The sequence below is a fragment of the Arachis hypogaea genome, chromosome 19 (genome assembly GCF_003086295.3).
Source record: "Arachis hypogaea cultivar Tifrunner chromosome 19, arahy.Tifrunner.gnm2.J5K5, whole genome shotgun sequence".
Classification (NCBI taxonomy): Eukaryota; Viridiplantae; Streptophyta; class Magnoliopsida; order Fabales; family Fabaceae; genus Arachis; species Arachis hypogaea.
Window position 1 is genome coordinate 102409813 of NC_092054.1, and position 12732 is coordinate 102422544.

Consider the following 12732-nt stretch of genomic DNA (forward strand, 5'->3'; position numbering starts at 1 on the left):
GGAACATCTGCTCACAGTAGCGGTTAAGGAACCGCGCAGTGTCCTTTGCTGGAAAAGCTTTCTCTTTTTCATCGACCTTGATGATCCTTTTGATTCGTTTTGTTGAGGGTTTTAGCGCTGTTGAAGATGGTTCTGCCATTAGTGCTCTTTTTGTTCCTTTTCTTGCTGGTGGTTTCGGAGTAGCTTTCTCTTTACCCTTCTTGGTGGCCATCCTGAAAAGGGAAAAAGAAAGTAATATGTAAAGCTAAGGGTTCGAGCAAGGGAGTGAATAGTATAGGTGATAATCAATGCACGGTAAAGAAGGATGTTGTTAACACATGATCATGACTACATGTGAAAAGTTCATCAATGGAAATATAGCAAGTGCATGTGATGACAATTAAATGCAAGATATTTATTGGTATGCTGGCAAAGGCATGAATAGCATAGATCAAGCATTAAATGTCCAAGTTAGATTATCAACCCTTTCAAACTAACAACCTTTGTATTGACAATTATATTTAATCAATGAAATATAAAAGGGGTTTTGTGAAAAATAAGCATTAGAGTAGTAGTAACATAAAAGTAATGCACAATGCCATACGGGCTTTTTCATAAACACATAGCATGCATGATAAAGATGTTATTGAAAGTATTAAATTGAACATGCAAGCAACCCTTAAAGAAGTAATATTAATTGTCAAACAATTCCACAATAATTCACAAAAAAAATGAAAAAAAAAATAATCAACCAGTAAATGTCTAACACCAATTAAAGGAATAAAAAGAAAAGAAAAATAAAGAAAAAGAAAATATAAATAATGAAAGTGAAAAGAAAAAGGAAAAGAAAACATAAACATAAATAAAAGTAATAAAGGAAAAGTAAAAAGTAAAGAAAGAAAGAAAAGAACCTTGATAATGGATGTGAAAAATAAGGGAGGAGAAAGTAAAAAGTGAGAAAGAATAAAGAAGGAAGAAGAGAGAAGAAAGAAATAAGAAGGGAAAAGAAAAATTAGGATTTGGGGAAGAAAAGTTAAGATATTTGACTGATCTGGATAAGCTGTGCGTCGCATGTGACGCGGACGCGTGGGTCACGCGATCGCGTGGTGTGTGATATTTTCCAGGTGACGCGGATGCATGGGTCACGCGATCGCGTGGCCTGATTTGTGCTATTGGTGCGAGTGCAGCCTTGCGTACGCACAACTCTGTTTCAAATGCATTTTGCCAAAAATCTCGGTGACGCATTCGCGTGGGTGACGCGATCGCGTGAATGGCCATATTTTGAAAATGACGCGGACGCGTGGGGCACGCGTTCGCGTGATAGGGCTTGTGCTTCTAGCATCATTCCAGCCCAGCTCCATCATAACTCTCTGCCATACACCTCTTTACGTCGATTTTACAGGGCCACGCGTTCGCGTGGGTGACGCGGGCGCATGGGGAGGCTATTTCTCAAAATGACACGGACGCGTCATTGACGCGGTTGTGCGGGCATATTTGTGCCAAGGCATGCCTCCAGCCACGCTTTTGCGTGACTTTCTGTTCAATTCTCTTTTCTTCAGAATGCACCTATGACGCGTGCGTTTTTTTATTTTTTTAATTTTTATATGCAGTATGCAAATGCAAATGCAGGCTATATGCAGCTATATGCAGAGATCATGAGAAAAGTCATTAACAAAAATAAAATAGAATAAATTAAAATAAAACTAAGACTGAAACGGAACGATCATACCATGGTGGGTTGTCTCCCACCTAGCACTTTGCTTTTACGTCCTTAAGTTGGATGCTCTTCAGACTCATTCTGCTTTTGTTGGTGGGTCTTCCAAGAGGAAAATCTCTAGTTCTTTGTGATCCTTAATCTTTCTCCATGGTAGGGGTTTAGGCGATGTCCATTGACCTTTAGAAATTTGGAGCTAGAAGGATGACGCAGGTGAAAAACTCCGTATGGCTCTGACTTTTCTACTCTGTAGGGACCTTCCCATCTTGATCTTATTTTACTTGGCATAAGCCTCAGCCTAGAGTTATATAGAAGAACTAACTCTCCTGGTCTGAATTCTCTCCTTTTTATGTGCTTGTCATGGACATCCTTTATCTTCTCTTTGTATCGCCTGGAATTGTCATATGCTTCTAGGCGAAGATTCTCCAATTCTGCTAGTTGCAGCTTCCTTTCAGTACCATATTCTTCAAAATTCATATTGCACTCCCTCACAGCCCAGAAAGCCTTGTGTTCCACCTCCACTAGAAGGTGGCAAGCCTTTCCATATACCAAGCGGAAAGGGCTCATCCCAATGGGTGTCTTGTACACTGTTCTATATGCCCAGAGTGCTTCTTGTAGCCTGGCACTCTAGTCTTTCCTATGAGGTTTTACTATCTTCTCCAGAATGCGTTTAATCTCCCTATTAGACACTTCTGCTTGTCCATTGGTTTGGGGATGATAAGCTGTTGCTACTTTATGAACAATCCCATGCTTTTTCAGTAATCCTGTCAGTCTCCTGTTACAAAAGTGAGTGCCTTGATCACTCACGATTGCTCGTGGTGATCCAAAGCGACAAATAATATGGTTTCTAACAAAGGAAACAACAGTGTTAGTATCATCATTACGGGTAGGAATTGCTTCTACCCATTTAGAAACATAATCTACAGCTAACAATATATAAAGGTAACCATTAGAGTTTGGAAATGGACCCATGAAGTCAATGCCCCAAACATCAAAAATTTCACAGAAAAGTATAATCTGTTGAGGCATCTCATCCCTCTTGAATATATTACCAAACCTTTGGCATGGGAAACAAGATTTACAAAATTCAGCAGCATCTTTAAAGAGAGTAGGCCACCAGAATCCACAGTCTAAGATTTTTCTAGCTGTTCTTTGAGGGCCAAAATGTCCTCCACTCTCAGAAGAGTGGCATGCCTCTAAAATGGATTGGAATTCTGATTGTGGTACACATCTTCTAATTACCTGATCAGCACCACACCTCCACAAATATGGATCATCCCATATAAAATATTTAGACTCGCTTTTCAGCTTGTCCCTTTGATGCTTAGTAAAATAGGGAGGAAAAGTATGGCTAACTAGATAATTAGCTACAGGTGCATACCAAGTAACTACTTCAGATACTGCTTGCAAACTATCAAATGGGAAAGTATCATTGATAGGGGTGGAGTCATGCTTAATGTGTTCAAGGCGACTCAAGTGGTCTGCCACTAAATTCTGGTTACCACTCCTATCCTTAATTTCTAAATCAAATTCTTGCAGCAATAGTATCCAACGTATTAGCCTTGGTTTGGACTCTTTTTTAGCTAATAAATATTTTAGAGCTGCATGGTCTGAGTACACTACCACCTTAGTACCAAGTAAATAGGATCGGAATTTATCCAGAGCAAAAACAATAGCAAGAAGCTCTTTTTCAGTAGTAGTGTAATTAGACTGAGCAGCATCTAAAGTCTTAGATGCATAAGCAATTACAAAAGGATCTTTACCTTCGCGTTGAGCCAGCGCCGCTCCTACTGCATGGTTGGAGGAGTCACACATAATTTCAAATGGCTAGCTTTAGTCTGGTCCTCTCACAATTGGAGTTTGAGTCAGGGCGATCTTTAGCTTATCAAATGCTTGCATGCAATCCTCACTGAATTCGAACTCAATATCTTTCTGCAGCAATCTGGATAAAGGCAATGCTACCTTACTGAAGTCCTTAATGAATCTCCTGTAAAAACCTGCATGGCCAAGGAACGAACAGACTTCCCTCACAGAGGAGGGGTAAGGTAAACTAGAAATGACATCTACCTTTGCTGGATCTACAGAAATACCAGTATTAGACACAACATGTCCTAGTACAATTCTTTGTTTTACCATAAAGTGACATTTTTCAAAATTTAATACAAGGTTTGTACTTACACACCTGTCTACTCTAGACAAACTATCCAAGCAAAGGCTAAATGAATAACCATATATGCTAAAATCATCCATAAAAACTTCCATACAGTTCTCAATAAGATCTGAAAAGATAATCATCATGCATCTTTGGAAAGTAGCAAGTGCATTACATAAGTCAAAAGGCATTCTTTTATAAGCATACGTTCCAAAGGGACATGTAAAAGTGGTCTTCTCCTGATCTTCAGGAGCTATATGAATTTGAAAGTAGCCTGTATAACCATCTAAAAAACAATAATGGGATTTACCTGACAGGTGATCAAGCATCTGATCAATGAATGGCAAGGGGTAATGATCCTTGCGAGTGGCTTGATTGAGACGCCTATAGTCAATGCAAACTCTCCATGAATTCTGCACTCTAATTGTCAGGAGTTCTCCATGCTCATTATTTATTGTTGTGACTCCAGACTTCTTGGGTACCACTTGTACTGGACTAACCCATTCACTGTCTGAGATGGGGTAAATAATATCTGCTTGAAGTAGTCTGGTTACTTCTTTCTTGACAACTTCTAAGATGGTTGGATTTAATCTTCTTTGAGGCTGACGGACAGGCCTTGCTTCCTCTTCTAAGAATATTCTGTGCTCATAAACTTGAGGGCTGATGCCTACTATATCCGCCAAGCTCCATCCAATTACTTTCTTATGTTTTCTCAGCACACTGAGTAGTTGCTCTTCTTGTTGAGAAGTGAGTTCCCTTGCAATGATAACTGGGAACTTCTGATTATCCTCAAGGTAAGCATACTTGAGGTGTGGAGGGAGGGACTTTAATTATGATTTCTGCTCTTGGCTAGGCTCTGGATCGTCTGGGGCTAGTGATAATGGCAAAATGTCTTCATTATGTTCAGAGGGTGCCCCCACACTTGGACCTTGCTCCATGTGCTCCTCTTCTATTTCTTCTTGGTGAACTTCAGCTACATTTTCATCAATGATGTTGCATTGGAAGATAGAATGATCTTCTGGAGGGTGCTTCATAGCTTCATTTAAACTGAAACTCACTATTCTTCCATCTATCTCAAAGGAGTAAGTTCCTGAGAATGCATCCAGCTTGAACTTTGAAGTCTTCAGGAATGGTCTTCCAAGAAGGATTGATGATGGTCTGCCTGAGTCATTAGGGGGCATTTCCAGGATATAAAAGTCAATGGGAAATGTGAGCCCCGTAATGCTCACTAATACATCTTCAGCAATTCCAACTACTGTAATAATGCTTTTATCTGCTAACACAAAACGAGCTGCCGACCTTTTTAAGGGAGGGAGCCTCAAAGTATCATATATAGACAATGGCATTATATTAACACACGCTCCTAAGTCACACGTGCAATTAGAAAATATTACACCTCCAATGGTACAGTTAACCATGCATGGACCTGGATCACTACATTTTTTAGGTATACCTCCCATTAAAGCAGATATAGAACTACCTAAAGGAATAGTTTCTAACTCATTAATTTTATCTTTATGAATGCATAAATCCTTCAGAAACTTTGCGTATTTAGGTACCTGCTAAATGACATCAAAAAGGGGAACAGTTACCTTAACCTTTTTGAATATTTCTACCATTTTGGGATCAAGTTCCATCTGCTTTCTGGATCTCTTTGCAAGGTGTGGAAAAGGGATATGAATGGTGTCCTGTACAACTTTAGCGTCCTTTGGTTCTCCGTTCCTTGGTTGAACTGCTTCTTCTTCAACTATGTCTTGTACCTTATCTTCTTCTTCAGCATCTTTCATTTCAGCATCATCTACTTCTATCACATCCTCAGCTAGGGCGTGTACTATTGGGCATGGCTCTTCATGGTTCCTCTCTGGCAGTGTGATTCTGTACCTCAAGGTGATGATGGCATTGATGCCACCTTTAGGATTAGGTAGGGGTTGAGAAGAAATTCCACTGGAGCTTAAAGGTTGGTTAGTGGAATTAGGTAATGAATCTATCTTGGAGGCGAGAGCTTGTAAAGTGGCATTCAGACCATTTAAAGTACAGTTTAGCTGTGTCTGCATGTCTTGTTTTCCTTGTGTAAGAGAACGAAGCATCTCATCATTTGATGAGGAATTAGGATAGGTGATCTGAGGAACTTGTTGTTGGTTATGCTGGGATCCTTGAGATTATCTTAGGTGAGGTGCTCTGTAAGGCTGGTTCTGATTCTGCTGCCTGTTGTTATTATTCTACCTCTAGTTTCCATTATTATCTCTGCCTCCTCTGTTATAGTTGTCCCTCCAGCCATGGTTGGAATTATCTCTCCACCTCTGGTTGGAGTTGTCCTGCCATCCTTGGTCATAGTTTTCACCTTGGTTGTAATTGCCACCTTGTTGATTGTATCCTTGATTCGGGCGATCATAGAAGTTATGAGTAGCTGCCACAGTGTTGTCTTCTTGTTGGAGCTGCGGACATTCATCAGTATAATGACTATAATCAACACATATTCCGCATACTCTTTGTGGAACTAACTGTTGGCTCTGTTGTGGTGGGTGAGGCTGAGCTTGTTGGAAAACGAATTCCAACATCCAAATCTAACCGGCAAGTATACCGGGTCGCATCAAGTAGTAAAACTCACTTAGAGTGAGGTCGATCCCACAGGGATTGATGGATCAAGCAACTTTAGTGGGTGATTAGTTTAGTCAAGCTAACATTAAAGTGAATTGTGTGAAATTGTAACCAACAGAATTTTAAATGACAGGAAATTAAAGTTGCAGAATGTAAATGGGCAAAAACTTAAAGAACAAGCAATGTAAATTGCAGAAACTTAAATGACAAGAAATGTAAATTGCATGAAAAGTAAAGGGGGGCTGGGTGCTGGAAATTAAAGAAAGCAATGGATCCAAGGCAAGAAAAGTAAATTCAGATTTGCAGCAAGCTCAAAGTTAAAGTGTAGAATGTAAATGTGCAGGAAATGTAAATTGGAAGCAATGCAGTAGAAAGTAAAAATTGCAGAGAAGGAAATTGTAGCAGAAAAGTAAATCAGCAAGAAAACTCAAATCAATTGTGAAATCTAGAAAGACAAATGAAGATCTCAGGGGCTCAATGAGACTAGAAACAAGTCTAGATCTCAAGTCCTTCCTTGATCCAATAAAGAACAATTTGCAAAAGAAATGAAGATGAAAGCAGTAAACAGAGTGTTGATTCAAATCCACAATTCACTGAAATTTTGTAGAAGAAGAACAAGAGAAATCTCAAAGTGAGAATGAAACAGAATTCCTTCAATTCTCAACACAAGATTCAAAACAAAGAGAAAAACTAAAGAGAGAGAGTTCTCTATTCCTAATGCTCTCTCGTGGAGCCAACCTCCTTACAAAGATGATAAGGATGCCTTATATAGGCTTTTTCAAATGAAAATGAAAATGAAATTAAAATTAAAAACAAATTACAATTGAATGAAATTCCTAATCTAGCTTCTCTGTATGCCTTTGAGTGATGGTAATGGGCTTAGCTTGCTTTTAATTTGAGGAAGAATGGATCTGGATGGCCTTGATGGAAATGGGGATCATTCACGTTTGAGTCACGTTTGAGGCAAACGTTGACTCAAATGTCTTGTAATGGCATGATGCAGAATGGGGGTTTGCTGTCACTCACGTTTGAGTTCACGTTTGAGGTCAAACGTGAGCTCAAACGTTAAGTCCTCTTGGGTGTGTTTTTGAAGTTCAAGTCTTGAGACGCTTCTTTGTCCTCTTGTCAATGTTGCCAATTTCATACCCACTATAGACTATTATATATGGTTGGAAAGCTCTGAATGTCAGCTTTTTAACGCAACTGGAACCACCTCAATTGGACATCTACAACTCAAGTTATGCCTCTTTGAAGAGGACAGGGTTGTTGGCTTTGGTGTGCAACGTTTGAGGCGACGTTTGCCTCAAACGTGGACGAAAACGCCAGGTTCTGGAGGCTCAAATGCATTGTCCACCCCATACTATTATATATTGTTAGAAAGCCCTGAATGTCTACTTTCCAATGCCGTTGGAAGCGCATCAATTGGAGCTCCACAGCTCGAGTTATACTCCGTCGAAGGTGCAGAGGTCAGTTGGCCTCACTGCAGGTTGCCACCATGTTCGTTTATGCATATTTCGGGGCAATTTTCTCCCTCAATTTTAGTGTCCATCATGCAGTGCCATATATGCTTGGAAAGCTCTTGATTTCTACTTTCCATTGCTTTTTGAATCACCTCATTTGAAGCTCTGTAGCTCAAGTTATTCTTGTTGGAAGTATACCCCCTCAGGCTGTGGGGAGCAACATTTCCCAAGGTATTCCTTAGCCAACGTTTGACCTCACGTTTGAGGCAAACGTTGGCGCAAACGTTGAGCTCCTGGGTGGCTGTGCTGATGAAGCTTCCTTGATTTGGTCATGGGCCACGCTTTTAAAAGCGTGGCCTAAGGCTCCAAAGTGTGCTCCAACTTCAAAGTGTGCCCCAAAGCTCTTTTTTTCTCCTTTTTAGCTTATTTTGTGTTTCTTTGCTTCTTTTTCTTCTTATTTCCTACAAAGTTTATCAAATCAAAAGATCAAAAAAATATACCATTTAAGCACCAAAGAATGCAATATTTAAGCACTAATTATCAATTTCTTGCATGAAAAAGCATAGAAAAACATGACATGGTGACATGTCATCACAACACCAAACTTAAACCTTGCTTGTCCCCAAGCAAGAAAATAATCATGCACTAAAAATTGACAATTCAAGGTAAGAAGAATAGCAACTCAATGTTCATGGTAAGCTAGTTTTCTAAGCATGCTACAATCACAAAAGAAATGTAAATGATTGATGCTTCTATCTAGCTCATTTTATGAAATCTTTTCCTTATATTTCTTCCTTGAAACAAGCTTTTGCTTTTCTTATTAGCTTCTCCTTTTGGGTGCTTTGCCCCATGAGTTAATAATAAAGCTACGATTCTAAATGCTTTGTTTTCAAGTATTACCACTTGATACATAAGCACCACAAGCATTTGAATTAGAGGACTTCATTAAGCTCATTTGTTTCTTTTCTTTACTCTCTAATCATTGATGCTCAGAACCTTGAGCTTTGAGGGAGTGCTTTTGCACTTTGAGCCTAGCCTTGACTTCTAAGTGTTTTGTTTTCAAGCATTTGGCTTGATACATAAACACCACAAGTACTTAGCAAATAAATTGCCATTGGTACTCAGAGCCTTCAGCTTTCTCATTCTTCCCCTTTTTCTTTCTTGCTTTATTTTGCATTTGCTTCTTCGAGGTTTTCATGATTTTAAAAGATTTCACAAAACGTGCTAGATGAAAACTTCAATTAAATAAAATCTAATGCAATTAAGCAACAATCAAACATACTAGCTTTCCAATACTTTTATGCACATGCTAAATTCTTCTTTAATTCCTTGTTTGTTTATGATCATGATACTTTATTGCTTTTGAATTCACAAAACTCAAGTTGGTAATCATAATGGCACAGCACCATGTTGCAATTTAAAAATCAAACTATGCCTTTTCATACCACACATGTATACAGAGAAGGTAATAAGACAGTCATGCAATTTAAAGTGCTGGAAACAAATGAGAGGAAAAAGAACTTTACAACCTTGTAATTCATCTTCTCTATTGTTGTCATTTTCCTCCCATTCTCCTCCTTCCCATACCAAACTCAGAATGCTTGCTCATCCTCAAGCAACAATTAGAACCGTGGCTATGGGGCTAAGATAGATCATGAATGTCTTACACAATGAAAAGTTAGTAGTACATGTGTTCTAAGCAAGCAAAATTAAAGATAATAATCAAGGCACAAGAGACAGAGACATTGTGATTGCAAACTTAAGAAGGTGAGCATAATACTTTGCATAAAGAATAAGTGGCACACCAAACTTAGTGTGACACTTTCACTTGGAATTGATGCAAATATCTTGTAAGGATTAGAACCAAATTTTGTTGCATAGCAACACCAAACTTAGAATGCAACCACATGTCAATTTATTTGAAATAAAACTAAACAAAAGAAACTGTTATATGTTGAATACAATCACCAAGCCAAGAATCTGTCATGTATAAAGCTCTCTTGGTAATGTATTAACAAACACAGTAAATAAGCAAACTAAAATGAAAGCATTAAAAACAAAGAATTAACTGAAGTAAACAGAGTAACAAAATATCAAACCAAAAGAAAATTAACACTGCAAAGACATTATGGTTATGCAGACAAGTGGTGTTGCTAAATGATTTGCATAGAAAAATAGGTGGCACACCAAACTTAGAATCTTGGTGTGTCACTTTCATTTTTTGAATTGATGCAATCATCCAAAAGGATTGAAAATAATGTGTTGCATGGCAACACCAAACTTAGAATTTAACCATATGCCAATTTATTGAATTTAAACAAAGCAAAGAAAAAGAAAACAAAGCAGAGAAGAAATGTTACCTATGGTTGGGTTACCTCCCAACAAGTGCTCTTTTAGTGTCATTAGCTTGACATGTTGTTCTTCACATTCTTCCTCTTCTTCCAGTTTGTTAAGAGGAATGACCTCAAAGGAGGGAAAGGTTCAGCTAGTGTCCCTTGTCTTGGCCTTTCCTCAGCAAGCTTCCTTTTGCAAATGGATTGATTGATCTTGCTTGCTAGATTAGGGACAGAATTGGTGTTCTTGCTAGTTGCCTTCACCTCTTTGGATTCAAGACTTGGTTGCTGTGTGATTATTGGAGTTTTGTATTCATCCAGAGCCTCTTGAATTAGTGGTTCCATGAGCCCTTCCTCTATGCACTTCTCTGCTTCAATTGAGTGTGACTTCTCTTGATTGTCCTCCTCCATTCCTTCTTCACAACTTTCCATAAAGTCCTTTGGGAGAGAGTCTTCGTGTTCTATTGTCACTTCAATTAGTTCTTGTGAATGTAAAATCCTTGGCTCATGTTCCTCATTCTTCAGTACAATTTCACTTGACACAGGGACCTTGTGTTCTTGTTTTTCTACTTCCTCACTCACAAATTGGTCTTCATCCTCACTGTTTGATGGTTCTAAGTTTCCCCTTGTTTGCTCTAAGGGCCCATTCATCTTCTTGAGGATGGTTTCTTTCCAGGATGGGGATTTTGTGTATCTTTCCACTAGTTTTCTATGTATTTCAATGGCTTGAAGGTAATCCTCATCTGTTGGTTCCAGAGATGAAGGTTGAGAGAAATTTTGGTGACATGGATGTGTTGTGGTGAAGTTGTGTTGAGGGGTGTGGAATGAGTTGTGTGATTGATGGGGTGACTTGTATGGATTTTGGAGGAAACTTTGTGTTGAGGCATAATCAAGTGATGAAGAGCTTTCAAATGAGAAACTGGGACGTGAGGGTGGATGCTCTTCCATTCTTTGGTGATGCTTCCATCCACCATGAGGATAATGATATGAATCATTTTGTGGTGGTGGTTGGTATCCCATATGATTTTCTTGCTCATCTTGTGTCTCTGAAGCAAATCTCCATGAATTGGAGTGCTCAGAATGTGTATTCTCTTGGTGATATTCCCAGCCACCATTAGAGATTGGTGATGGTGGGTAATATCCCATAAAATTTGTTTGATCATAAGATGAGTTGAACTCCATTTGAATTTTGTAAAACACAACACCAAGGAAAATTGAAATTCATATCTTAGTGAGGTAATAACTCAAACACCTTGGTTTCAACTTAGAATAGAGAACAAAAATAAAGAAAATGCTTAATCTAGACTTCTCACCCACTTAATCATTGTTGATCTAAATCAATCCCCGACAACGGCGCCAAAAACTTGATGGATAATTTTTGGAAAACGAATTCCAACATCCAAATCTAACCGGCAAGTATACCGGGTCGCATCAAGTAGTAAAACTCACTTAGAGTGAGGTCGATCCCACAGGGATTGATGGATCAAGCAACTTTAGTGGGTGATTAGTTTAGTCAAGCTAACATTGAAGTGAATTGTGTGAAATTGTAACCAACAGAATTTTAAATGACAGGAAATTAAAGTTGCAGAATGTAAATGGGCAAAAACTTAAAGAACAAGCAATGTAAATTGCAGAAACTTAAATGACAAGAAATGTAAATTGCATGAAAAGTAAAGGGGGGTTGGGTGCTGGAAATTAAAGAAAGCAATGGATCCAAGGCAAGAAAAGTAAATTCAGATTTGCAGCAAGCTCAAAGTTAAAGTGTAGAATGTAAATGTGCAGGAAATGTAAATTGGAAGCAATGCAGTAGAAAGTAAAAATTGTAGAGAAGGAAATTGTAGCAGAAAAGTAAATCAGCAAGAAAACTCAAATTAATTGTGAAATCTAGAAAGACAAGTGAAGATCTCAGGGGCTCAATGAGACTAGAAAACAAGTCTAGATCTCAAGTCCTTCCTTGATCCAATAAAGAACAATTTGCAAAAGAAATGAAGATGAAAGCAGTAAACAGAGTGTTGATTCAAATTCTTAATTCACTGAAATTTTGTCGAAGAAGAACAAGAGAAATCTCAAAGTAAGAATGAAACAGATCCTTCAATTCTCAACCCAAGATTCAAAACAAAGAGAAAAACTAAAGAGAGAGAGTTCTCTATTCCTAATGCTCCCTCGTGGAGCCAGCCTCCTTACAAAGATGATAAGGATGCCTTATATAGGCTTTTCCAAATGAAAATGAAAATGAAATTGAAATTAAAAACAAATTATAATTGAATGAAATTCCTAATCTAGCTTCTCTGTGTGCCTTTGAGTGATGGTAATGGGCTTAGCTTACTTTTAATTTGAGGAAGAATGGATCTGGATGGCCTTGATAGAAATGGGGATCATTCACGTTTGAGTCAACGTTTGAGGCAAACGTTGACTCAAACGTCTTGTAATGGCATGATGCAGAATGGGGGTTTGCTGTCACTCACGTTTGAGTTCACGTTTGAGGTCAAACGTGAG